This window comes from Equus caballus, chromosome 2 (genome assembly GCF_041296265.1).
Source record: "Equus caballus isolate H_3958 breed thoroughbred chromosome 2, TB-T2T, whole genome shotgun sequence".
NCBI classification, from domain to species: domain Eukaryota; kingdom Metazoa; phylum Chordata; class Mammalia; order Perissodactyla; family Equidae; genus Equus; species Equus caballus.
In genome coordinates, this window is record NC_091685.1 from 91,592,149 (window position 1) to 91,618,988 (window position 26,840).

At 37.1% G+C, this 26,840-nt stretch overlaps 1 long non-coding RNA gene across 6 annotated transcripts in view; it reads left to right on the forward strand.

Moving 5' to 3' along the window:
- Positions 1 to 26,840, forward strand: part of LOC111772542 (uncharacterized) — a 217,885-nt gene that overhangs the window by 41,603 nt on the left and 149,442 nt on the right. For 2 of the 6 annotated variants that reach the window (XR_011436755.1, XR_011436754.1), the window contains exon 1: positions 20,010 to 20,131. The exons of 2 other annotated variants lie outside the window; for them this stretch is intronic. This is a non-coding gene — a long non-coding RNA (uncharacterized lncRNA). Of the gene's footprint in view, positions 1 to 20,009; positions 20,132 to 26,840 lie in introns of those variants that run through there. 2 more of the 6 variants (XR_011436758.1, XR_011436757.1) reach the window with 2 other exon arrangements.

A 26,840-nucleotide genomic window follows, 5' to 3' on the forward strand; every position in this document is an offset into this window, starting at 1 on the left:
AAACAGTATGGGAGCTGTGCCTTGCAATCTCTTGCTATCTCCTTTCATATAACAGTGTCTGGTTGATATAAATTTACATTACTTGTTCAGTAGTTGGGCTGCCAGAGAAGGGGTGTGGTAAGTGAGCAGCAGCTTTTGGGCTATCCCAGTAGAGGAACATTTTGTTTCTGTTTTGGAGGAGGAGTTTCCTGTATCTGTTTTTCTGTTGGGTCATTCCACACCAGCTATGTAGTATGTCTGTGCCTAGTCTCCTTTGTAAGGTGACCATCCGCATTCAGGTATAAATGTCCACTCTCCAAATCTTACAGAATCCTTACCCCACTCTTGGCTTTCTTTGATGTATTCATTTTGTGAGCCGTTGGGCCTTTGGTCACAATGGCTTTGAATGCTGCTGATTCTGGTGGCGAAGAGGCTTTCCAGGTGGTGCGCTGCTTCTTCTCCAAGACCCTGCCTTGTTATCAGACCTTGCCCCTCTAAGTCAGGACCTTTTGAAAGGATCTCTTCTATTGTTTTCAGGCTCTTCTCTATCCATTTCTACACTACTTTCTTAAGAGGCCTCTGTCTTAGTTTTCTATTGCTGACAAAAACAAGTTACCGCAAACTTAATGACTTAAACAACACAAATGTATTGTCATACAGTTCTGGAGGTCAGAAGTGTGACATACATCTCACCAGGATAAATCAGGCATTGGCAGGGCTGCCTTCCTTTCCCTAGGAACATTTCTTCTCCTTTTCCTGCTTTTTCCGGCCTCCTGCATCCCTTGGCTTGTGGTCCTCTTCCTTCATCTTCAAAGCCAGCAAAGATGGGTTACGCTCTTCTTACTCTTCATCACTTTGAACTCCTTTTCTGTCTCCCTCTGCCATTTGACAGACCCTTGTGATTACATTGGGCCCACCTGGGTAATCTCACTATTTAAAGATCAGCTGATTAGCAACTTTAATCCATCTGCAAATTTAATTCTCCTTTTTCATGTAATGTAACATATTCACAGGTCCAGAGACTAGAACATGGACATCTTTGGGAGCGCCATTACTCTGCCTACCACAGCCTCTGTATCTTTTTCAACTGTGTTCTATTTGCATGATAGCTAGTAACACGTCTTCAACATTTCTGTCATAGTCTTGATAGTCTTCCTTATTTTCTGTCACTGATGCTGCTTTTTCTCTATCTTACATTCAATAGGAGAGTTCCTACATGTATTCAGGTCACCATTTTTCCTAGAAGTGCAGAAAGTATTTCTAATATGGTTTTCCTAGGAAGATTCTCCCATGATTATATTTACATATTGATTATTAAATTTGTAGTTATTCAAGTTATATTGTCTTGATTTCCCTTGTTTCATGGCTTTCTCTTGCGCTTTCAGGAATTTCTCCAAAAGTTTCATTTTCCAGAAAATCCCTTTCTCATTGGATTTCCAGCATGTGATGGGTAAGAATAAGTGAAGGAACTAAATTTAGTCAGCTTTGATTCTCATATTAAAAAAAAATGGATTGGGGAATAGGTCCAAAGCTTCTCTTCTCACAATCGAGCCTACTCAAGGCAATTTTAGTATATTTCTCCTTTACTGAGCAGTAAAATCTATTTATCAAATACTTTTCACACATGTTTTTCATTAGCCTTGAACTCTGGTGAATATTTGGAAGATATCATGGCTTTTCATGGTCCCTAAAGAAAACTATTGAATTTTTTCCAGTTCATTTTGCATCCATTTTATTGTATGAAAACTATATTTTATTCTACTTTACATTGTGTTTGATAAATGTCAAGGGTTTAAATTTCTGTCAACAACTTCTTTGAATTTTGTCTCAAGAATTAGGATTTCCCTGGGCATCTTATTTTCTTTCACAGTTTTACATTTTCAAGATCATATGGCATTGTAATGTTTAGTTGTTCTCCAGAGATGAACTCTCTAGAGACAGAGAGATATTTTGTTAAAAAGTCCCTAGTTGGTTCCTGGTAATACCCCAGGTCCTTCCCTAATGTGCTTTAGTTCAAATAGCCTAAAGAATAAGCTGCCCTGAATGGCACTAAGCTAACATATGTAAAACAGTATACAAGTCACTATTTCTTTATTACCAATAGACTGCAAGATTAATTTCTTTGGTTCCCTCAGAACAGCATTTTATTTAGATTGGAGTCATTGTAACATTTTCTTTTATGCGCTTAATGACCTAGATTTTTGTTTGGCTCCACAATCTAGACTCGATTTAGATCTACTAATAGTGTAAGCCTTCTGTGCTGACAGAACACCCCATGTGCTAACTTTAAGCTTGGGTCCCCCGATATAAAGTCTGCTGATAAAAGTTGCTCAGCACTGTCAGGCTTATCAACAGACTTCAGTGAGGAGTGTGGCATTTCAGTGACACCAAGCCAGGGACCAAGCTGTTCAGACATACCATTCATCACCTCCATTCACAGGGCCTGAACAGGCATTCCTGCTTTTAATCAGTACATATATGGTCTTGAAAACAAAATAAAAGGTGTCTGCTGTGCCAAAGTAGGGCAGTCATTCTATCTAGTGGTTGTTGGATTGGTCCTGTTCTAACTGGTTTCGTCGAGATATATTGCTCAAGAATAATTAGGAATGAATAGTGGCCAAGACAGTCATGCATGGGTAAGGCCTCACAAACCCTCAGGTGTGGGGTTTCAGAGGAACCAACTGTTGCAAGGGATGGCAGCCCAGCAGTAAAGAATTTGAAAATAGGCTCTGCCTTGCAGGGGTCACCTCCATCAAAATCCAAGCTGATCAGACCTCATTGTGTTCCTAAACCTGCTGAGGCTGAGGGAGGATGCCGGGCTGTAACTCTGTCCTTGACTGGCACAAGGCGGGTGGGTGGTGTCATTAGTAGCAGTGGCCTTATTCCTATTAGTGGTTGTTACAGCTCTCTAAAAAAGACAGTCGCTTAAACATTCAACATTAGGAATTGATGAAATAAAATGGTTTATAATGAAGGAGATTATCAGGCAGTCATTAAACATCGTATTCTCTAAGAATATCTAACAACACGGTAAAATATTCATTAAAACCAAAGAAGGAGAGGCAATAGGATGCAAAAATTATTAAAATGTAGTACCAAAATGTTTTCAGTATTTACCTCTCCATGTTAGTATTATAATAAATTTTAAATTTTCTTTTTATGCTTTTTTCTATTTCCTGAATATTCTGCAACAAAAATATACCCTTGTTATAATGTGGAAATGCTATTTTTAACAAAGAAAGAAGGAAAATGCTTAAAGCAAATATTTCAGGTCTGAATCTACCAGTTCTAAATTCTGTTGAATAATATTTAGAGTTATATAGAGAATATTTAATACTGAGATTTGGACTCTATTGGACAGGTAAAATGTTGGTTGAATATATTTTTTTGTAGAATTTAATTTTCATTTTATCTATTCAAAGGGCCATCTTAAAGATGAATATGAAAATAGCATATTTCCAATATGTGAAATTATATGAAAAGTTTTAAATTTTATATTTTTTAGCGGGAAAATGAAAAAGTTAAGGTAGTGCAATAATATTGTAGAATAGCCACTTTCTATTTGCATAAGGAGTCAGATTTGAGCTGTACTTGTAGAGGTTTTGTGACTCACAGTTAAATTTTATTTGGAATACGTGATTACGGAAATTTGGTTATTTCACATACATACCACCTTTGAAATAGTCAACAGATATTTCTTTGATGATTGATGGATGTGTTTTCAGTCACTTCACTGTAGCATCACTATTGCCAGTGACTAAACTCATTGTTCATTTTTCCCTTTGACTAAAATTAACAAATAGACAGAAAGCTGAATTCACCAGTATGAGATTTTGAGCTATGGGTATGTGCATGAAGTCATTCAATGCTCTGTGATAGCCATGAAAATATCTTTTAGTGTTGTTTCCAGGACCTACAAAAAATTCAGAAGGTAAGCTATTTGAAATTCATCTCATATTATTTATTTATTTATTCATTTATTTATTCGTGGTACAGAAGAAGGGGACAGAAGTTGGGGAGACTATATCTTAATTGAATGACCATAATCTCTTAACCTAGTAAAGGCAAGATGGGGCAATGCTATCAAACACTGAGTTAGGAACCAGATCCCTTGTCTTCTCTCTCTGTTTTATAAATAACTTGTGTCTGTGGGTCTCAGGTTTTTCATATATCAACTCAAAGGATTGGTCTGAAATTAGTGGTTGTGAAGTTGCAGACCCAGAAAGGCTATAGAATCAGTAATGGGAACAGAAGGTAAGGTGAGGGGAGAAGGATGGGGTGGCTTTGAGTCTTTCTTGCTTTTCTGATCAGATTGTCACTTTATCTGTTTTTTTGCAAGCTGTTTAGTTTTTCTATAGCTTCCAAAGCAAAACAAACACTGGTGTAGACTCATTTAGGAGGGAGAGGCATGGAGCCACTTGTTAAAATGGGTAGGACTAATCCAAACTTTATTTTAATGCGTATAATGATGTTTGAGAACTGTTTTTAAAGGCTTGCTTACTCTACAAGATTGCAATTAGTTTTTGCAACATGCTTTGTTCTGGAGGTGTGGTTTTGCACTCACATGCTATTACTGTATGTGGTTACTTCAGTGTTGAGATGAAATCAGAGTCATCAAGTTATGAGTGTTGAGTATCCTTATAATTGAGTGGGATCTGGTGGCTGAAAAACTGGTCCCTGATGGGGAACTAGAAAACATGCATCTGTTCTTATCACTCATTGGCTAGAGAAAGGGGACAGCATAATAGGATTTTGTGCATTTTGCTTTCCCCATCAGCAAAATGAAGTAAACACATGTTGGTCTCCACTGGGGTTATCCTGGGAATTAACCAAGAAGTCCCCTCAGATGCTCTCTGAGGGTGACATCCCTATCAGTTTAAAGGACTGATGGCCATCTTGAGGAAGAGCGTTGCAGTGAACGAGACGAGAAAATTTTAGGATCACCTTTCCTTACGCATAACTTAACTTCTAACAACTGTTAATTTTCCCCAAAGGACTTTTTCCTTTGTGAACTTGAGTGGAGGAGAAAAAAAGAAAGTATGACCATGTTTACATGAAAGGCTCTACCTGAGTGTTTTAAATACAGTAAAATATGATGATTTTGCTTCTAGCCGCAGGTGACTACTTGTTCTGAGATCTGGAAAGCCTATCAAGGCCTACATCCGTGATAGTGAGACATTGACCATATTCCCATGTATCCTTGGCCTCATGGGTCACCTGAGGTTTCCTTATGACCACAGGAAGATAATTATAGTCTTCCCATGGTATCCAAGGGGGATTGGTTCCAGCTCCCCACCCCCACCCCCACCTCACCCCCCAATACCAAAATCTGCGGATGCTCAGATGCTCAGGTCCCTTATAAAAAATGGTGTGGTATTTGCACATAACCCATGCACATCCTGCCATATACTTTAAATCATCTCTAGATTACTTATAATACCTAATACAATGCAAATACTATGTAAGTAGTTGTTATACTGTATTGTTTAGGGAATAATGACCAGAAAAAAGTCTGTGCATGTTCAGTACAGACACAACCATTATAGGCCTGTCCATCTGCAGTTGGTTGAATCCGTGGATGTGAAACTTGCATATATGGAGGGCCCACTGTATTACCTTTTCTATGCTAAAATGTTTATGTTCTCTTAAATTTTGGAGGTTCCAGAACTTATAAAATGTAAGGCCAATATTTTATAAATACTCAACAGCTTTTTTAGGAGAGTTAAATTTGCAGTGCATGGGAATGCATCTGCTCTCATCAAATGACCAAAGGCTTTCTAATTAGTAGAATGTAGATTGAAGACAAGCCACGTTTTTCGGAGAAACCAACAGTAATGGAGAAACCAATTGCAGTAATAGATTTCCACAGAGCAAAAAAAATACCCCAATAAGTACCTCTCCGCACCCTAAGTCAGGGTTATTGATTCATTGGGCGAGGTGTGCTATGCTCCTTTATGGAGTCGGGAGCATTAATTTCCTTTAATTAATTGTATGGAAGTTAAAAACATAAATTTTTCTTAAGTTATAAATTGGCTGACAAAGAAAATGCAGTAGATAGTGAAGGACTGCCTACAGACAATTGATGCAAGTGGTTAAATCTTGTGCGGTGAGAGTGGAATTTTCCTTCTTCAAACAGGATCAGATAATTTTTTGACTGTTTGGCTAAAGTTATGGTAAATGTGTTCATTTTCTTCTACATGGATTTACGCATGTTACTGTTTTGAAATCCTGTGCATCACTCCAGGTCTTGCTCAAATCCCACCCCTTACAGGAAAGCTTTCTAGCTGTGAATGTTCTCCCAGTGTTCTCTCCCTTTTGTGAAGTCTGTCTGTTAGCACATAGTTAAGAACCTCCTTGATTCTTATTTTTGGAAAGTCGTTCTATCTTCTATTTCTTTGGTCACTCTCACAACATCTAGCTCAGTGCTCTTGTATGGTGCCAAGGAACGTGTCCATTCAATGCTTATTGATAAATATTCTAGAATGAATGGATAAACAGGCCCTCAACTAGTACAGCATTATTTTTATGGTTTTAGCCATGTTTTCCTGAACTCTCACTGAAGTGTTCTGGGAATAATCATAGGGAGTCTAGAACAAAGTTGTAATATTATAAGCAAAAATCTAATCTGTAATATTTTGAAATAGACTGGGTGAACAGGAGGAAGCTATTAGCTTAGAACATAGAAGACTCACCGACAGAATTGGCAGTCAGGATGCAGGGTTGGGAGGGTGCTTTCCCAGCCTTTAGACACGGGCACTCAGGTCTCTGTAACCACAGTACGTATCTACCACTAACTCGTCCCTCATTCACTCTGCTAGATTTGTCACTGACTGGGCAATTTCCTTCCTATCATCTGACATCCTGGTGTCTTCCCTAAAGAGAGAGAAAGTGCTCATTGATGATTCAAGCATTTTCACTTGTTTACAGGTATTCTGTTCACTGTTGGTGAGTAAGTTGGCATTCTGGTTCATCAGTCTCTGTGTACTTGGTTAATATGAATCTATACCTGGGATGGTGTTAATTCTCAGGTTTCTAAGCCTGCAAGGTTGAGGACCACACCTCTGACTGTGGTGCTTAGGAGGTCCTTGTCTTGGAAATGTCTAGATGTCTTGTATCACATACTTTAACATTAAAAGCACTGAAAAGAGCTAAAAAGAGACAAAGCCTTTTTCTCAAAAACTGTTAATCATATTTTAAGCATATACAGCATTGCAACAGATATTTAATTGCAGAACACAGAGGTTTCTTCTCAAAGGAAAACACACATTTTTGAGAGGGAGTGTGGTTGACTTTCTGCATGTAGTGCTGAGGGATGGCACTTAGTTTCTTGTTTTAAGTATTTAAAGACACATTTAAAGAGCAAAAGAAAAAAGAGGAAAGTTTAGAAAAAGTCAAAAAGGACTAAAAATTTCCACATTTTTTTCAAATGCACTAAGTCTCATAAACACTAACCAAATAATTTGAATCTTTAAAAATTGTTTCATTTGCCCATGTGGTGTGCTTAAAGAGACACCAAACATTTATGTAAAAATGAGAGCCAGAGAAGGAAGCAGCAGATAATTACGGTGACCTGAGATGACTAAGATTTAGGATTTTTCTTTGTATAATTTTAAGTTTAATTACCTGCATACCCAAAGGACTTAGAATCAATTGGTTACTGCAATCCGGATTTGTTTATCACGTTTCCACACTGGTTGGAGGAGTGTTGTGGGACCTGTTGACTCTCCTAGGAAGTTTGGGGGCTGTAGGAGGAACCACAGATAAGAAGATTTAAAGCTGTAAGAAAGGGAAGCTGGGGTAGAGTTGGGAAGGATTTTTGCTCCTCCTCTAGCCATGACAAGCATGTGACCACACCTTTAATGTAACCTTTTGTGTACCTGGAAGTGGCAAAGTCTATTCATTTAGAGTTATGTAAGGACAGTTATGGTTTCAAATTTGAAAGACTTGAGCAGAGTTGAAATGGAAAATATTTTAAAATTTCTTCTCAGAGTGTTGAGAAGTGATGGCATTGGCGGAAGAACTATACCAGTATCTCACATTTCCCTATTTTCTAACAAAAATTGCCTGTGGAGCTGAAACTTTAAAGTTTGCTCTCTTTCTAGATAGATAGAAATTTTATTTTCATGGACATTTTATTAGTTTTGTTATAAAGACTTTACTTTGGAAAACAACATTTGAAACATTCACTTTCTCCAGATTCTTCAGGATGTTGCTCACTATGACGACAATAACTAATACTTTCAAACGTTTATTGTGTTGTTAGGAGCTTTATATACAGTTTCCCCTTTGATCTTTGCATGGACTCTGTGTGAAGTGCATTATTACTGCCCCTATTTAACTAAGGTGCTTAAAGTAGGTAAGTGAATTGTCCAAGGGTATGCAGTGTACATGGTGGGCCCATGAACTTGAACTCAGGTTGGTCTGACTTTGAAGATTGTCCTCTTAACTACAACACCCTGTTGCTTCTTGAAGTTATCACACCTCCAGCAAAGGATTTCAAAAAACTAGGACCTAAAATTAACACGCCTAAAATTGATCACACAGCTGTGCATTAGAAAAGGCTCCAAGTAGATGATTAGAAACTATTTTCTGTCTTTTCCAGGAGTAACACCCAGATTATTGGTTCACCAATATAAGTATTCTGCAAACTGATGGTCCTGGAAGGTGGAAGGTGTGTTTTGGAGTTAGAATTTGAGTCAATTTGTATCTGTTTTCCTTTGTTCTTCTAACATCAAGGATACTAGGGCATGTGGGGATGAAATGTTGATTTGGTGCCTTAATTTCCATCATTTCAGTCTCTTCTTCAATGACATTTAAGGTGTGCACAGTATTAAATGTTCATGGAACACTTCCTTTTAAAATATGAAAGAACATCTTCACTCCAAAGTACAGTCAATCCTCACTATTTGCCAGTTCCATATTTGCAAATTAGCCTACTCGCTACAAAATTTATCTGTAAACCCCAAATCAATACTCATGGTGCTTTTGTGGTCATTTGTGGATATGGGAAGACTGGTGAAAATTTTGAGTCACTACGCGTACATATACCCAGCTGACGTCCGACAAGGCGATGCTCTGCCTTCCTGTTTCAGCTCTCTTACTATAAACATATGTCCTTCCTCCATCTATTTAGTGTCACATTTTTGCATCTTTGTGCTTTTTGTTGGTGACTGTCCTGTTTAAAATGGCCCCCAAGCATAGTGCGGAAGTGCTGTCTAGTGTTCCTATGCACAGGAAGGCTGCCATGTGACTTGTGGAGGAAATACATTTGTTAGATAAGCTTCATTTAGGGATGAGTTATACTGCTGTTGGCTGTGAGTTCAATGTAAATGAATCAACAATATGATACATCCTGAAAAAGGAAGGGGAAATTCGCTCATCTATATGTGAGGGTGCTCCACAAAATGCTAAAGGAACATCTGTAGTATGTGATGAAGCGACGGAAATGATGAAAAAGTGGCTAAATTTGGGGACTCATGAGATGATGATTGATATAAGAGCATAGTAGGTGGCACTATGAAGTTGAAAGCCAAAGAAATTTACAGTTTCATAACCCAGGGTCGGGAAAATGTTAAACTCTTTTTTGTTAGTGCTGGCTGGCTCACATGTTTCAAAAGGTGATACAGCATGAAAAATGTTAGACTTGTAGGCAAGGCAGGTTCTGCAGATCAGCAGGATTTGGAAGAATTTAAGAAACACCTGCTAAGTGTTATACAGGAAAAAGGTCATGTAGAAGAGCAGGTTTTCAATGCTGATGAGATTGGCTTGTTTAACAAGCCTGTATAATACAAAGGGTATTTTGGTTGAGGAAAATGTGATCAGGGGCTCATAGGAACATAACCCTGTATTTCCCCTAGGAGCAGTGGGTCAGCATTCACTAATTCAGTGATTATGGTGACTTTATAGAACATAAGTACCCCAAATAACCAGAATGGATTGCATTTTCACCAGAGGTAATGGAGAGGACTCTCAACACTATAGATTCCTCTAGGACTGGGGACTCTTTGTCTTTCAACACATCTTTGGGCTTGTTTTCTTTCTCTGTATGATGGTGTCTTTATTTTCATGTTCCTAAATCAATTCCGCATAGAGTAAGAGCTGTTCCTATCAAAGCTGACAACCTGAGAGTCAAAGGACCTTGACCTCATGTCCCAATATGACATTACTTTGGGATAAAACAGTCATCTTTTCAGTCAGTGGTTTTGCCAAGCTGAGTACAGTGTTTGACCAATTAGGGAGGAGAAACGGCAACGGCACAAGCCCTATTTTGGATTATTTTTTTCATGTGGGAACCCCAGAGCAACATTTTCTCATGCAGCAGATACGTGAGTATGTGTTAATGCACAAGGTATTGTAAGTGTCTTGTGTCATCCCCTCAAAAAAAAAGGAACTCCAATAAAAAGTATAAAAGTTTGGTAAAAAACAAACTTCCACAAAGAGGTATTCTTTAGGAGCGCACTCTTGGGTTTTTGTTCTAAGGACCAGAATCTTGATTTTAATAGTCGGGAGGGTTCTACCCAGCTGAGCTGTCTATATTCATAATCCCTGAAGGGGTAATTTAACTAACTACTTTATAAAGATAGAAAAGTTCATAATCTATCCATGGGCAGGGAAACTCACATATTTGTGAAATGGATAAATAAATGAATGATTGATAATTAATCAACACTGTGGGATAGTAATTATATAAGCATCTACACACACACCACATGCACACACATGACAAGGAACGTGCAGACGTGCTGTGGAGCCTTGAAAAGACTTCCAATTCTCTCTTCCTGTGGAATTGGCCTGGAGCGTGGCTGAGAGAATATATTCCATTCCGATCTAGTTTGTGTTGTCCAAGTTCCTGCTGGAATGTAAGCTCCACAAGGACAGGCATCGTGTCTGTTTTGTTCACTCATGCATCCCAAGTACCTAGAACAGTGTTGGGCACATAGAATATGCCCGGTAATATTTGTTGGGTAAATGAATCAGCACTTACCACCTTCTCTGTGTGTTAGACTATTGTGGCCCTATGCTGTCTGTACTGGAGTGTGTTCTCGTATGTCAGCACCCTTGTGGGTAAGTGGATAATATTACTTTTTTTTTTAAAATAAATTTTTTTCCAGCTTTATTGAGAAATAATTGACATAACATTGTGTAAATTTGTGGTGGCCAATGTGATGATTTGATACACTTATGTATTGCTAAGTGATTACAACATAGGGTTAGTTAACACCTCCATCACCTCACATAATTACCTTTTTTTTTGTGGTGAGAATATTTAAGATCTACTCTTTAGCAACTTTCAAATGTATAATACAGTATTATTAATTGTACTTGCTACGCTTTACATTAGATCCCCAGAACTCACTCCTCTTATAATGAGAAGTGTGCACCCTTTGACCATTCCCCATTTCCCCTACCCCTCAGCCCCTGGCAACCACCATTCTACCATCTGTGTCTATGAATTCAGCTTTTTTAGATTCCACATATAAGTGAGGTGATACAGTACTTGTTTTTCTCTCTGACTTATTTCACTTAGCATAATGCCTTCAAGATCCATTTATGCTGTCACAAATAACAGGATTTCCTTCTTTCTCATAGCTGAATAATATTCTATTGTATATTTATATACTGTATCTTTGTTATCCATCCATTTGCTGCTGAACACTTAAGATGTTTCCGTATCTTGGCTATTGTGAATAATGCTGTAATAACATAGGGGTGCAGACATTTCTTCAAGATCCTGCTTTCATTTCCTTTGGATGTATACCCAGAAGTGGAATTGCTGAATCATATGAGAATTCTATTTTTAATTTTTTGAGGAACCTTGAAACTGTTTTCCACAGTGACTGTACTAATTTACATTTCCACCAACAGTGCACAGGGTTCCTTTTTCTCCACATCCTCTCCAACACTTGTTCTCTCTTGTCTTTTTGAAAATAGCCCTTCTAACAGGTGTAAGGTGATATCTCACTGTGGTTTTGATTCTCGTTTCCCTGATAATTAGTGATGTTGAGCATCTTTTCAGGTACCTGTTGGCCATTTGTATGTCTTCTTTGCAAAAATGTCTATTTAGTTCCTCTGCCCATTTTTTAATTGCGTTTTATTGGTTTTTGGCCGAGTTCCTTATATATCTTGGATATTAGCCTCTCATCAGATATATGCCTTGTAAATACTTCTCCCATTCCATAGGTTGCCTTTTCATTTTGTTGATTACTTTTTCTGTGCAGAAGCTTTTTAGTTTGATGTAGTCCTACTTGTTGATTTTTGTTTTGTTGCTTGTACTTTTGGTGTCATATCCAAAAAATTGTTGCCAAGACTAATGTACAAGGAGGTTTTCCCTTGTGTTTTCTTCTAAGGGTTTTATCATTTCAAGTCTTATGTTTAAGTCTTTAACCGTTTCGAGTTAATTTTTGTGAGTGGTATAAGAGAAGCGTCCAATTTCATTCTTTTTTTCATGTGGCTATCCAGTTTTTCCAGCACCATTTATTGATGATATTATCTTTTCTTCATTGAGTATTCTTGGCCCCTTTGTCAAATGCTAGTTGATTGCATGTATGAGGGTTTATTTCTGGGCTCTAGAGTCTATTCCATTGGTCTGTATATCTTTTTTTATGCCAATACCATACTTTGATTATTATTGCTTTGTAATATAGTTTGAAACCAGAAAGTGTAATGCCTCCAGCTTTGCACTTCCTTCTCAAGACTGCTTTGGGTCTAATGTGGTTCCATACAAATTTTAAGATTGTTTTTCCTGTTTGTGTGAAAAATGCCATTGGAACTTTAATAGGGATTGCTTTGAATCTATAGATGGCTTTGAGTAGTACAGACATTTTAACATTAATTAATGTTAAATTAATGAACATGGATCTTTCCATTTATTTGTGTCTTCTTCAATTTCTTTCTCAGATTGTTATAGTTTGCAGTGTACAGATCTTTCACCTCCTTGGTTAAATGTGTTCCTAGATATTTTGCTGTTTTTGTTGCTATCGTAAATGGAGTTGCTTTCTTTTTCAGATAGTTTGTTGTTATTGTATAGAAATGCAACTGATTTCTGTAAGTTGATTTTGTATCGTGCAACTTTACGGAATTCATTTATTGATTCTGACAGATTTTTGGTGCAATCTTTAGGATTTTTCTATATATAAAATCATATCATCTGTACACCAAGACAATTTTACTTCTTCCTTTCTAATTTAGATGCCTTTTATTTCTTCTTCCATCCCCCCCCCCCCCCCCGATTATTGTGGACTTTCTGTACTAGTACTTTAAATAGGAGTAGTGAGAGTGGACATCCTTGTCTTGTTCCTGATCTTAGAGAAAAAGCTTCAACCTTTAACCATTGAGTATGATGTTAGCCATGGTTTGTCATTTATGGCCTTTATTGTGTTGAGGTATTTCCTTTTATACCCAATTTGTTATGATTCTTTATCATGAGAGGATGTTGAATTTTTCCAAATTCTTTTTCTGCATCTATTGAGAGGATTATATGATTTTTCTCTTTCAGTCTATTAATGTAGTTTCCATGTTACTTGCTTTGCATATGTTGAAACATCCTTGCATCCCAGGGATAAATCCTACTTGATCATGATGTATGATCCTTTTAATGTGCTGCTGAATTTGGTTTGCTAGTATTTTGTTGAGAACTTTTGCACCTCTCTTTATAAGGGTTTGGCCTGTACTTCTTTTAAGCTCAGAGTTTTTATCACTCTTTTGCTAGAGTTATCTGCTCTTCGAAATCTGCTCTGAACAAAACCAGCTGCCTGCTGTAGTGAGCACATGGGAATATCTATTGCTGCATTTTCTGCCTCTCTCTGATGGTAGTGCTATTACTGCATTTCTGGATTTATTCTCTCCCATAATGAGGTAAAGAGGCATTTTAGACTCTCTTTGATTTGCGTGTGTCCAATGTGGACAGTGTGTGGGGAGGTATGAAGAAGAGCAACTGTGGGTTTTCACCAACACCTGGAGGTTGTGTGGAGTATGCAGGCTTCTCATTTCCTAATTGGTAGGTGATTCTTTAAAAAGAATACTCCTGTCCAGTGAAGGACCTATCTATGCCTGAGCTAAAGGGTAAAATTTTAAAAGTTGGGTACAGTTTTCTACCCCTTTGGCTTTTCTCTCTAAAAAAGATATTGCTTTGACTTTTAAAAGCTGGGGGTCATTTTGGAAAATACAATTTTTCAGACACTGCACTTATTCAGTTGGTCTGGGGAGATTGCGATGATAAAGAGATTTAGAAACCACAAAGAGCAGTTGTTTGGGAAGGAAGTAGGGTAAGGAAAGGAATTCAGAGAGAAAGAGATAATCCATTATTTCTTGAGAAAGCCTTCTGTCCTTTGTAAGAATGCACCTATGGGATGGTTCACATTTCTGGTGTGTTACACCTTTGTGGCGTTGAGGTACCATGGGGTTTGTTGGAATGCTAGGTGTGGCTGTGCCCTGTTTATTATACAAGTTGCTTCTATATTGTCCAAAGCGCACCCATACCCATCTGAATTTCTCTCAGTGCTCTCTCCTGGGATATCATTCTGCCGAGATCATCACAGGAATCTAATGTTTGTTCATAAGGAATTGGGCTTGAAATAAGCTAAGCAAAAACATTTTTCAAAACCATAAAGCTCTATACACTTTTGGTGTGTTATTATTACTATTACTAAAAACAGTAACTATTATTGCTGAATCTTGTGGGTGCTTTGAGGGATGTAGTTGGCCAACCTGGACATGGTTAGTAGAAAGGCCTGGACATGACTGGTGGACTACCCTGGGGAGATCGCCAACTATGCGAAATAAATTGAGTTTGCTTATGCTCGAAGGTCCCTTGAGGAAAATTTTTCACATTGTATCCTTTGGCAATATTTTAAAAATGTTTTCCAGGATTTTTACTTTAAAAATGTCTATATACAATCCTACACCGTAACACGTACATTGTTTTTCTGTCATATTTCTTTATTCTTTTCCATAAATGTGCATATTTTACAGAGTTTTATTTATGGCACAGGTACAACTTCCTCAATTGCTTTTTTCTTTTCACCTAACTTTTTTTTCCTTGCTTCTAACCTTCATAATTACAATTGTAAGGACTACAAAATATTTACTATTTTATTTTGTTATTCTTCTTTTATTAGACAGTTTGGTTGTTTCCAAATTCTGTTATAAATAACCCTGGGATTAATATGATATCTTCATGTCAACAGTGGGAAGCTGTTGGCTTCCCTCCATTTGAATTCTTTGTCCAAATTCTCAAATGTGAGATTATATTGCAAAAGATAGCAACATTTTCCAGGCTCCTGATAACTATTAGAAAATCCTCTGTGCCTGGTTTTCTCAACCTTAAAATGAGGTTATAATAATATGTAAAGTGTTTAGAACAGTGCATTCAATAGATGCTGGCTACCACGGTGCCACCATCACCACCGCCACTACCATTCTGAAAACAATTGTGATCACCAGATCGCTCATATAGATTTTTTGTGTTCTCCTTGTCTTTTCAAAATGATTTGTAGCCTGTTGGGTTCTTGTCCTTCCTTCTTAGTACCAGAGCTCTCCCCTTAGAAGAAGTCTTCTTAATTTCCACCATTTCCTTCTCTTTTTCTCCTGAGGTTGTTTCCACTTGGGAAAGTAACATATGTGTTTCTTATATTTATATATAATCTCCTTATATTATATTTGGTGGTGAGAAAGCTAAATGGAAGAAGAAAATGGAGTGTTGGGAAAAGAGACACCGTGGTCTCAGACTCAAGTTTAGTGTCTATTAGGGACAGATGTAAAAGTCTGACCCCTGGTGGCTGTGAGCTGCAGCTATAGGTCAGACGGTTCGTCTGAAACGGGATGGCAAACGTATCCTCCAGCAGTAGCTGAACTGGTGTAGGGCTGATTGGCTTTTAAAGATCTTTTGTATTTGTTGTGATGGTTGTTCCTTATGTCAAGATAAGCTTGCTGTCTTCCTCATAAAGGAATTATCTTTAACTCAGTCCCTCATAATATAGAGCTTTAAATAAACATTACAAAAATTGTGGTGTCCAAAAAAATATTTTCTTAAAACCACCAACCACAACTACCATGACCACCACCGTTTGATGATATATGTAGAGATTTCAGAGGAAAAATGAATTGCTAAGTCTTAGCAAAAGAGAATATCAGAGGGAGTAAAACTTTATTTTTTGTCTTCAAAACATCTTTAAATGGAGATGTACTTTACCTCCTAGTCAAATATTTTCAACCTTTTTACCTTCCAAGATTTACTTTTTTAAAAAAAGTAAACTAAAAGTCTCAAAAATGATTTTCAGATGTCATTATTATCATGTAATTAAAAGAGAATAATGTGAATGAAGAAAGCAGGACTTGAGAAGTCACAAAGAGTTTGTGAGAATACCCATGGGGTATTTTTATGTTTTTAATTGTTTGAAATGATATAGGAATGACTCCGCTTTGCTTATGCTTGAGAATAAATGTTTATATTAAATTTTAATTATTTTGCTTTTATAAAAATCACAGTTTTTAAAGTGACTGAATGAATCGACAGGGCATAACTCATAGTTAATAATTTGATATTGTGTGTTTGTATATATTTGTGCATAAAAACTAGTTGAAAAGTGAAAGGATTTACTTAATCCTAGCTACTTGTGTGGTTTACACAAAAATATAGAATTTGAGGCAGTTGACATTAAAAATGAAGGTTCTATAATTTCTAGATGGATGACACATTCTTCTTTGGTCTCAACCCTAAGGAGGTGCTAGTGTCTATGTTATCATCTGCAGTCCGGAAAAGGACAATTAGTAATGAGATGTTCTTAGCGAATTCATTCAACCCTCCTCACTATTTTCACTATTGACCTTTACTTCAAATGAACAGGATTAATGCCTTCCTGCTGAAACAGGCTCTACATATGAATGCATCTCTCCAACTCTCCAATACCAAACTTTTAAAGCCTGATTCATTTTTTAAAAGCTTACTAATGATTTCTGTTATTTGGATGAATTTATTCTATTTACATATTATAGTTATAGATCAATTTTTATTTGTTTGCTCATTGCAAAAAAGTTCAGAAAATCCCAAAATATATAAAGAGCACAATAATATCCCATTTTAAGTATTTGGACACTATAGTTGATTTGAAATGGTCCTTGGTTTTCTTATCAGTTGAGCAGAATTAATTAGCAAAAGTAAATAGCTAATATTTACTGTGTGTGACTCTCCAGGCACGGTCTTTGCATGTAATCTCTTCGTGTAATGTTCACAATAATCCCATGAGGTAGGTTCTATTATTATCCCCAATTTTACAGATGAAAAAAGCTACAGGAAGGTTGCCCAAGATGACACAGTCAGTGGCTGAGTGAGACTTTGAACCCAGGTCACCTGACTGCAAAGCCTGTCTCTTACAACACAATGTAAATTTAAAGTTATAAAATCTGCATATGGAATAGTAAAATGCCCATGGGCCATGCCTTAAAACACTCACAGCCCAGACATATAGAACAGCTTAGTTAAAATCAGTTAAGACAATTGGAAGATATTCAATGCTAATAATGAATTTTACTAGTATATAATTTATTTAAAACAAATCAGAAATATATACACATTTTGACAACATATGGTCAGCATCATTTCTTTCATACTGTAATTTATCCTGGGTATTCTGAGCAACCAAGAATTGATTTAAAGGAGAAATTTCTTCTTTACTTACACTTTATTCTAGCTCCAATCTTTTTAATTCACTGAATCAAACAAAACATCACCATCAGTAATTTTTTTCTTGCTAGGAATTAATTGCACATCTGGAAAGTGGTTTCACTCTCTTCTCCTTCCTGCTTGCCTTTTGCCTAATTGAATTCACTCCCAAACTCCCCTCCCCATCCAATGAGTCCTGTGTGGCAAGCAAAAGGAAACAATAGCCACAGCAGGAACACGTGGACATTCCAGGCAAGGGTACAATAGGGATGGGAGGAGAAGCGTGAGGAGCATGCCTTGCTCCCTCTGATCTGGTGCACCCTCAGAGGTGGTTTATCCCCTAGGGTCAGGAGGCTGTCACTGAGCCCAGATCATTCTTCCTGAGTGACAGGCCCAGGGAGCCCTGACTCCCCAGTAACCCAGCTCCACTCCATGCCTGCCTCCAGAGTAGCCAGGAGCACCTCTGACAGTGACAGCCAGTGGCTGCTCTGAGCTCTGAGACTCAGGGGCTGCTGCTCCAAGAACCCCTCAGAGAAGGAAAGGAATGCGGGGGCAGGGCAGGTAGGAGATGTGCTTCATGGGGCTTGGCTTGTGGAGTTTCATGATGATGGATGAGGCAAAGAAGGTATTAGTAATGCAGCTTCTCCTCTTTGATGACACAAATCTCCCCCCTGGTGGGCAAGAGAGCCGAGTAGAGCTCTGTTTCTGTTTAGGAACTAAAATCTGCAACTCCTGGTCTCAAGCATGACATAAAGCTGCTCCTTTGTGAGTGGCCGTGAGGCAGTAACTAAGATTATTTCATTGATTTAGCAAGTACTTACTTGATGCTTACTGTGTGCCATATACCGTTCTAGATAATGGGAATATCATACTGTTTAGGAACTATTCTAGGTGCTGGGGGTATAACACTGTTCAGGTAACTCTTCTAGATCGTAGAGCTAACAGAGCTGACAGTTTACAGAGCTAGGTGTTTTTTATCTTGTCCCCCTCTCCCCGCAAAGCATACAATTAGCATGGGCCTAGTATATATAATAGGTAGACTTGATTTGGGCTGGGCAGGTCTAATTTCTACACAAACTGCTTCATTTTGCTATTTGCCTATGTAGGGGAGGAAGACATTTCCTCTACCCACTCTGGGCCCTTCTGGCTGGACAATGAATTAAATTCACATGAGACAGAATAACAGGAGAAAATTAAACAAAGCTTTATAACATGTATACATAGGAGAGACCCAGAAAAACTGAGTAACTCATCAAAATGGCAGAAGTTCTCAGCTTAAATACCATCCTCAGTTAAGACAAAGGAGGATGTTGGGGATGGGGGAGTCAGTTATGGGAGCTTACCAGAAAAGAGCAGTAAACAAGAGTCAGGTTATTATGCAGATTTAAGTCCTTGCCTTCTGCATTGATAAGGTCATCCCCCCTTCTTCCTGGTACAGAGAGGGAGACGCCTTTACAGATGGAGATTTCCTTTACAAATGTAAATATCTCTTAACAAAGGGAAAGTAAATTCTGCTTTTCAGAGTTTCTCTCATGTCTGAAGTTTTTAAAAGTAACCAGCCCAAAATAATCCTCATGCCAAAAAGACGTATCTTGGAGTGGCCAATTCCAGTCCCCCATGCCTATTAAATGTAAGCCACTCTGTCTCTTAAAATGCATCACACAAGTGTTTTGCTTGTAGAACTAATTTCAAAGGTAGGTCATGGTACCCCAAGGAATACCTCTGACTGTCTACTCTTCCTGGCCCTTTCCTAACACGAGGGGGTGACAACTGTTTCCCAGACATCTTCCTCTTTCAGACTGTTTGGGTAGGCTGGAATCGTTACTCCCGCCAGCACAGTTGTGCAGTCAGGGTCACTTAGACAATTCATCAATTGCACTTCATGGTGTGGAGAGGTCATAGGAAATTGCCTTGGCTGAAACCACAAAAATGACAAATGTGGATCTTTTTTTCTTTTTTAATTTATTTTTTATTGCCATAGCATGGGTTTATAACATTATATAAATTTCAGGTGTACATCATCTTTCGATTTCTGTGTTGACTATATCATGTTCACCACCCAAAGACTAATTACAATCCACCAACACCACACACATGTGCCTAATTGACCTTTTTGCCCTCCTCCTTCCCTCCTTCCCCTTGTCTTTTTTTGTTTTATTTTGTTTTTGCCAAGGGAAATGTAAGGACTGGGTTCCTCCAGACCATGAGGCTTTTCCTCCTCGTTTGAAAGTGGGGTCAGGGATAATGAGGACCGTGTCTACTGAAGCAGAACAGCAGAGCTCCTCATATGGTGCACTTTCCCCTCTCAGCACCTGCTGTGCTGCTATGGCCTCTGTTCTCCCTGCCTGAATGGTCAAGTTCTAGAATGGCTGGAGAATCTAGAACCACAAACATCAGCTCCAAGACCTGGGCAGTGGCATGGATGGGTCTTTTCTCAGATGCCAAAAACAGTTCCTGCTTTGAATGTGTGGATCACAAGAGACTCTCAGGCTGGTGAGCTTATCTTGCATGTTTTGGTCTCAGTGCTTTAATCTGTAATTGTTATTTCAGAAATCTTGGCTATATGAGCACACTAAGAATGATACAAAGTTGGAGCCCATTTTTCTTGACAAGTAACAAAACTATGTGAGGATATTTAAATTTTGATTATTATTCTTTCCTCTGAATAGTAGGAGGCTCCTCATTCTGGGCCCTATGTGACTCAGCTGATTAGTTCTAAAGAAACTGTGCTGCAGGAAAGCTACTCAAACACGTTGAGCAAATGACCTTTTGTAGCTGGCGATCATGAGTATGCGAGCAGATTAAATAAACGGTACTCACAGTTCAACATTAAGGTGGATCTTACTGAACTCCATGGATAGGGGAGTGTGACTTTGTAAAAAATCAGATTTATTTAGGCTGAATTTGGGCAAAATTAGGAAAGAGGTAAAGTTTACCTTTTCTCCTTTCGTGTGTCTTTAACTTGTGTTGGCTAAATAAAGTTTAGGGGTGTGTGTGCATATCTGTGTAAATGTGTGTGTGTGAGTCTGTGTGTGTCTGCCAGTGGGCCCAGTCCCAGTCTTCCAAAAATGATAATAATTCAGCTTTTGCCTTCAGTGTATCATTGGTTAAGCGGGTCAAAGTCCTCAGCTAAGAAAGGTCCTGTGTGTCATGGGCGCTGTAGTTTTGTATAGGAAATGTGTCTACGTTTTCCCTCATTTAGGCCATGTCTTTTTAATAATCCTCAACTCTCATCTGTTGTAGTTTATTTTAGTGAGTCTTCACTCAGAATTTCTTTCCTAAATGGTAGCCAACAGGACTACTAACCCTTTCTAAAAAGAGAATATTCAAGTAGTGCCTAAGGGAAAATCTGGACCAGGGTACGAGGTCAAAGCCGAAATAACTCTGTGTATGTTGAACCCTCAAGAAAATCTGTTGACTGATTAGAGGTGACCATTATATAACTGGCAAGCGTGGAGAACGAGGAAGCCACAGTGCTTTCTGAAACTGTAAGAAAAGTTTCAATCCAGACAAATTATGATTAATTTAAAAATATTGCTAAAACTCCTAGGCAAATTATAGCAATGTTTCAAAAATGACTCTATAATTACCTGTATGTCTGTATCTATTTGTTTCCCTATGATGGGTATGCTAAAAATTGGCACTCCTCAAAGTGTCTTCCATCTGCAGGATGCTCAGGGCAAAATAGTTCCCTAGTACCTAGGTTTGGGAATCGCTGCCTGCTTACTGTATGTCTCTCTCACTGAGAGATTCAAAGGACTCTCTTAGAGAATTCTGAGAAGTTCTGCAGTAAGCAGACCTATTAAATTTTATTCAGTCCAATGTTTCCCAAATTTACTTGACTCCAACCCTTCCTTTTTCAACAAGACCTGCTTTGCATTCTTCTTTTTGACAAATGCAAGAAAATAGACAAATTCGTTTTAATGGGGAGTTAAATTTTACCAAAATCAACACATAAAAAGAAATTTTAAACATAAAATTTTAAAAGAAGCCTCAACAGGTCAATAATTATAGAATAAATTTTTTAACTTATCAAAAAATTTCTTGTAGATTTCTAGGTTGCATGTTTTTGTGGTTAATTTGTGGGAATCTTTAAGGAGCTCATATTCTTATGTATTAAAATAATAAATCATTTTGGAGCATATAAAATGATGGACAACATCCTTACTATAAATATCTGGAAAAGATCTTTTCCATATTCTCCCTTCTCCTCAGCCAAAGAAAATCTCAGAACAGGGGCCGGCTCCATGGCTGAGTGGTTAAGTTTGCACGCTCCACTGCGGCAGCCCAGTGTTCGGATCCTGGGCGCCGACACGGCACCACTCGTCAGGCCACGTTGAGGTGGCGTCCCACATCCCACAACTGGAAGGACCTGCAACTAAGATATACAACTATGTACCAGGGGTGGTGGGGCGGGGGGGGAGGTGGGGGGGCGTTTGGGAAATAAAGCAGGGAAAAAAAAAAAAAAAGATTGGCAACAGTTGTTAGCCCAGGTGCCAATCCTTAAAAAAAAAGAAAATCTCAGAACAATTGTTAGGAATGTATGTGCAAAAAAATCTTAAACAGTAATAGTAAATCATATTCCTTGGGATATTTAAAAAAATTCCAACATAATTAACTAGTGTTATCCAGGAATGTAAAGGCAATTTATTTATTAGGATATCTATTAACATAATTAATATGTAATTTCAAAAGGTTAATAATGATAAACCATACGAACATTGAGAAAGATTTTAAAAGCCCATGATAAAATGTTTCTGTTTCTATATAAAGCTATCTGTGAAATAGGACTGGAAGAATAATTCTTTAACAAGATAATTAGTCCTCACCTCAAATCAACTGCCAACATTTTATTTAATGGTGAAAAATTTAGCCATTCCCTTTAACATCAAAAATGGGATAAGGATGTCTGTTATTACCCCTAACATCTATATTGCAGACCAATACAAGATACGAAGCAGAAACAAGAGGTCTTTCAATAAAAAAGCTAATAGAAGCACAAAATTATTATTTTCAGATGATATAAATTAATCTAGAAAACCAAAGGAAATCATCCAAAAAAAATTGCAATAGCTCAGATAACTGGCTAGTATACAAGAAATGTGGGAACAAATACCAATAGAGTTTTCTACCAAGTACCTAAATACCCTATTTGCTGAGACTAAAGAGCTCACTAACAATACAACATTAACAACAAAATAAGATAAATCCTATATAAAGAAAACTTTCAACATTTACTGAGTACTTTTCCTTTCCATAAATAGTGACTTGAACAAATGAAGATATAATCCGTTCTCAAAGAGTTCTCAAAATTAATTCTCAAAGAGATTAATTAAAATAAACATATGAGTTCTTCCCTGTTAAACTAATAACGAATGCTAATTAAAAACTGTGTTGTTTTAATTTGAAAAAAACTGTAACATTAATTTAGAAAACTAAACAGATGAAGAAAAGCAAAAATATTTTGAAGAAGAAAAGTAATGGCTGAGAGGATTTTACTCCACCAGAATGGATAAGCAGATGAATGGAAAAATACGTCAGTTTTAAAAAATTGTACATTGCAGAACAGTAGTGTCATTACAGGAAGTTATTAGGTTAAGTACAGGAAGTTATTAGGGTCAGACAAATAAAACTATTTTAAACAGGTTTTCAAAATCTATACAACATTACTTAACCTTTATTTTGCTCACAGAAATTAGGAATCTCCAAAAGGGAGGTTTAATATGCCACATTCTCACACTCATTTCACCATGAAACTTTTTTATTTTTTTTCTTTACCGGAGCATTGTTGGAACCATTATTCCTGAAACATCCTTTGCAAAAGGCTGGCAAAAATAATCTAGAAACAGAAAATATTTGCTAAATAAGAAAGCTTTTCTTCCCCACTGCACATTCTATAGGTTTATCTCCTTACCGAGCGCTCCCTATAACCTCTATCTATATTCTTCTCAGTCTAAAATGACAACTTTCTCTATCTCATAATTTCTGCTATTAGTAGAATGCCCAACTTACCCTCGACGCTACTGTTTCGTCATGCTGGGAGATATTTAAATCATATTATTTTTGATTATTAGCTGTACTCACATAACATACGTAAATAGCATTGGAATGTAATTGCACAAGAGATGATCTTAACCTGCACACAAATATATATATAACCTAAATATATATATATATATACATATATAGGTTATATAACCTACATATATAGGTTTTATATATATATATACAAAACCTACATATATATATGGCGTATATATATGTATATATATAACCTATATCTGTATAGGGCAAGTTCACAAGCTGGGCCTGGGCAAAGGTTAATTCATTCTAAATAGGCATGGTTAATTAGGAAGTTCCTGAGAACATGGTTTGTCAGGAGAGTCCAATAAGGCTGTGAGTTTTGGGATCCTCTAACTGTGGGTCCACGCATATAGATGCCTGGAGAGTATAAAATTAATATGAAGGTTGGGCCAAAATTATTAGTTTACTTATTTGTTGTTGTTTGTCAAATTTAATTTAGACTGTAAAATAATACCTAAGGCTAATGGAGTCAGTTTTCTAATTTGGGTGCCATATTGGGCTATTCTTAGCATAAGTAAGAGATCCTCCCTGACCCCATTCCCTAGCCGCACATCGCGTCCCCATAGATGTAGCTTTTTGACAACTGGTCAATACCTTTTTCTCCTCCGATATATTGTCAATGTTCACTCTTGCAATTTAATCCCTTCCTGCCTTTTATAACTTCTTTCTTCTCCCTTCTTTCCTCCTTTCGTCTCAACTCTGATCAAATCTTCCCAGGCTGGCTTCTTTCTTACAGGCACTATTTCTTTGTCCCATAAGCAGGGTCACTGCTGAGGAGCACAGCTGGCCCTTTCCCTCGGTCCTCCCCGGGGCTGCCTCAGAGTCACACATCTTTGGTTTAACATATCTCTGAGCTGAAAGTGGTCTGAGAGAATTTCTTGCATACTCTATGGATTTAAAAGTCATACCATACAGCAGAGTTTACTGCCTATTCTGCATGTTGATTATCACGTCCAATAAGTGTCAAGCAGCTGACTAAATGATTCTCATTGGCATAACTCAACCTTTCTCCATTTGTGCAGAGCTTTACTCTATCTTTAAACGGTGCAGTTAAGTCAGCAGTTCAACTGACTGGACCCGTGTTTTATGCAAATTTAAAAATTGGTTCCAGCTCCTAGATAGCATACTTCCTCTGCAAACCTTACACAACTTAGAGTAACATTGAGGGGGAAAGTCCAGTCCACCACACCAAATGGCAAGTGTTGATCTACTCAAGACCTTAATTGTAGAGGAGAGACATTTTTCCCCAATGGAAATTTATTCATTTGATTTAGGAAAAAACGTTTCAAAGGAAGTAGGAGGATATATAATAGATATTCTTTTGGTAACAATACTATATTTCATCTGCTTTATACCAAATATGGCAAAACATTTCAAGACTTAAAAATCAGATAGCATATATTTTAAATTATACCTTTTCATAGGCTGTCGCAACCTACATAAGCCTTTTATTATAAAAACTGTATACATAGTTGAATTTCATTCTATTTTAGGATGTGAAAGTGTTTGCACATTTTGCATTGTAAATGAAAGGCAGAATTTCAGGGCAATTCCTTAAAAACAAATATATATTCAGTGATTAGATTGGTAAAAGTGTTATAGCATTCTAAGTGAAAATATAAATTTTTATGAGTTAGCCAAAGGAAAAGCTTCAGTGGAATGAAAAACTATATCGCGAAAAGTTTGCATTTCTCCTTATACCTGAAGTGGTGCTTAACAGCCAGACCCTTATGAGATTTGCTGTTTATTCCTGGTACCCACATGACATCAGGGGGTGCCTGAGATTGGTGGCCTTGAAATATGCTGGCAGAGTTAAGAATACTGACAAGACCAGGAACTGTAACTTTATTAATTCATAAACCACACACTCAGGGAAGAGCACACATTCATTTTCATTTTGTAATTCAAGCAGAAAAGAAAAAATTACTCCTGAATCTCACATATTTATGAATAGAAAAATAATGTGTTGTTTCAAGATCAGAAGAAAAAAATGGTAAGATAAAAAAAGGATCAAAAGAATTTTTAACAAGTTTGGAAATTGATCGACACAGAATCAGCATCCTTTGTACAAGCAACTACATCATTTAAAGGTGAACTCATTAGTAAAACTAACAAATTATGAAGCTCCTACAGTATTGTAGCCTTTATTGAAATCTTTATTGTACATTATATTGCAAAATTGTTAAGTTTGGTGTATTGTCATATATTTTTTTTAAATAATGGACTTCTGAAAATAAATACGTGCTGCTAAAATTACTGAAAAATAAATACAGCAAAACATGCTGCTAAAATTAATGCAAATTCAGCATCCTTGGAAAAAGGAAAAGCCTATGATACCCACATAGGTTAATATCAGAGAAAAATAATGAATTTTTTTTCCATTCTCATTTGGGAAGAGAAATTACCCTTTCTCTATTCTAGAAGGAAAATGACATTCAAGTTTTGTGACTGTTGAATTTCAAAGCAGCTTGTTTTATAGTGAGCTTCATATGAAAATAGGGCTAGAAATTATGTTAGTTTTAAGAAATGACTACACCTATATTTTAAAAAAGAAAAGAAAAACTTCGACGGAAAAAATTAAATTCAGTAATGCCCTACTCATTCTTTTTTGAGCTACACAAAAGTAAATAACCAAATGAACAGTTTTACTTTTTAACTGGTTATTATTTAGACACGTTCATGATAACATAAAGAAAAGGTAAAATATAGAAACTGGTAGTGCATCTGTGACTAAATAGTGAATGTTTTTAAATAACAAGAATAAATACATTTCTACAAACACGAAACACTAATCAGGGGTTTAACATAAAGTGTACTGAAATAAAACTATATAGAGAAAACTTGAAGGCAAAGTGCTGATACACACACATACACATCAAATTTCTAAACAAAATCTGATGGTGAATACAATGAAAAGAAGGAGTTCTTCTTTAAAGTTAACGTTTTGTGAATCGATTTTCTGATCGAGTTAAAAATCATAAAAATGCCCTTCGTATTCTTAGGTTACATCAATACCTAATAAAGTGTGTAAAAAATTAAGAGAATTGAAAAAAATGGCATTTGCCAGACGGTAAATGTAGTCCAAAGAGCTGGTTCTGTCGTGACTGAAGCCAGGCTT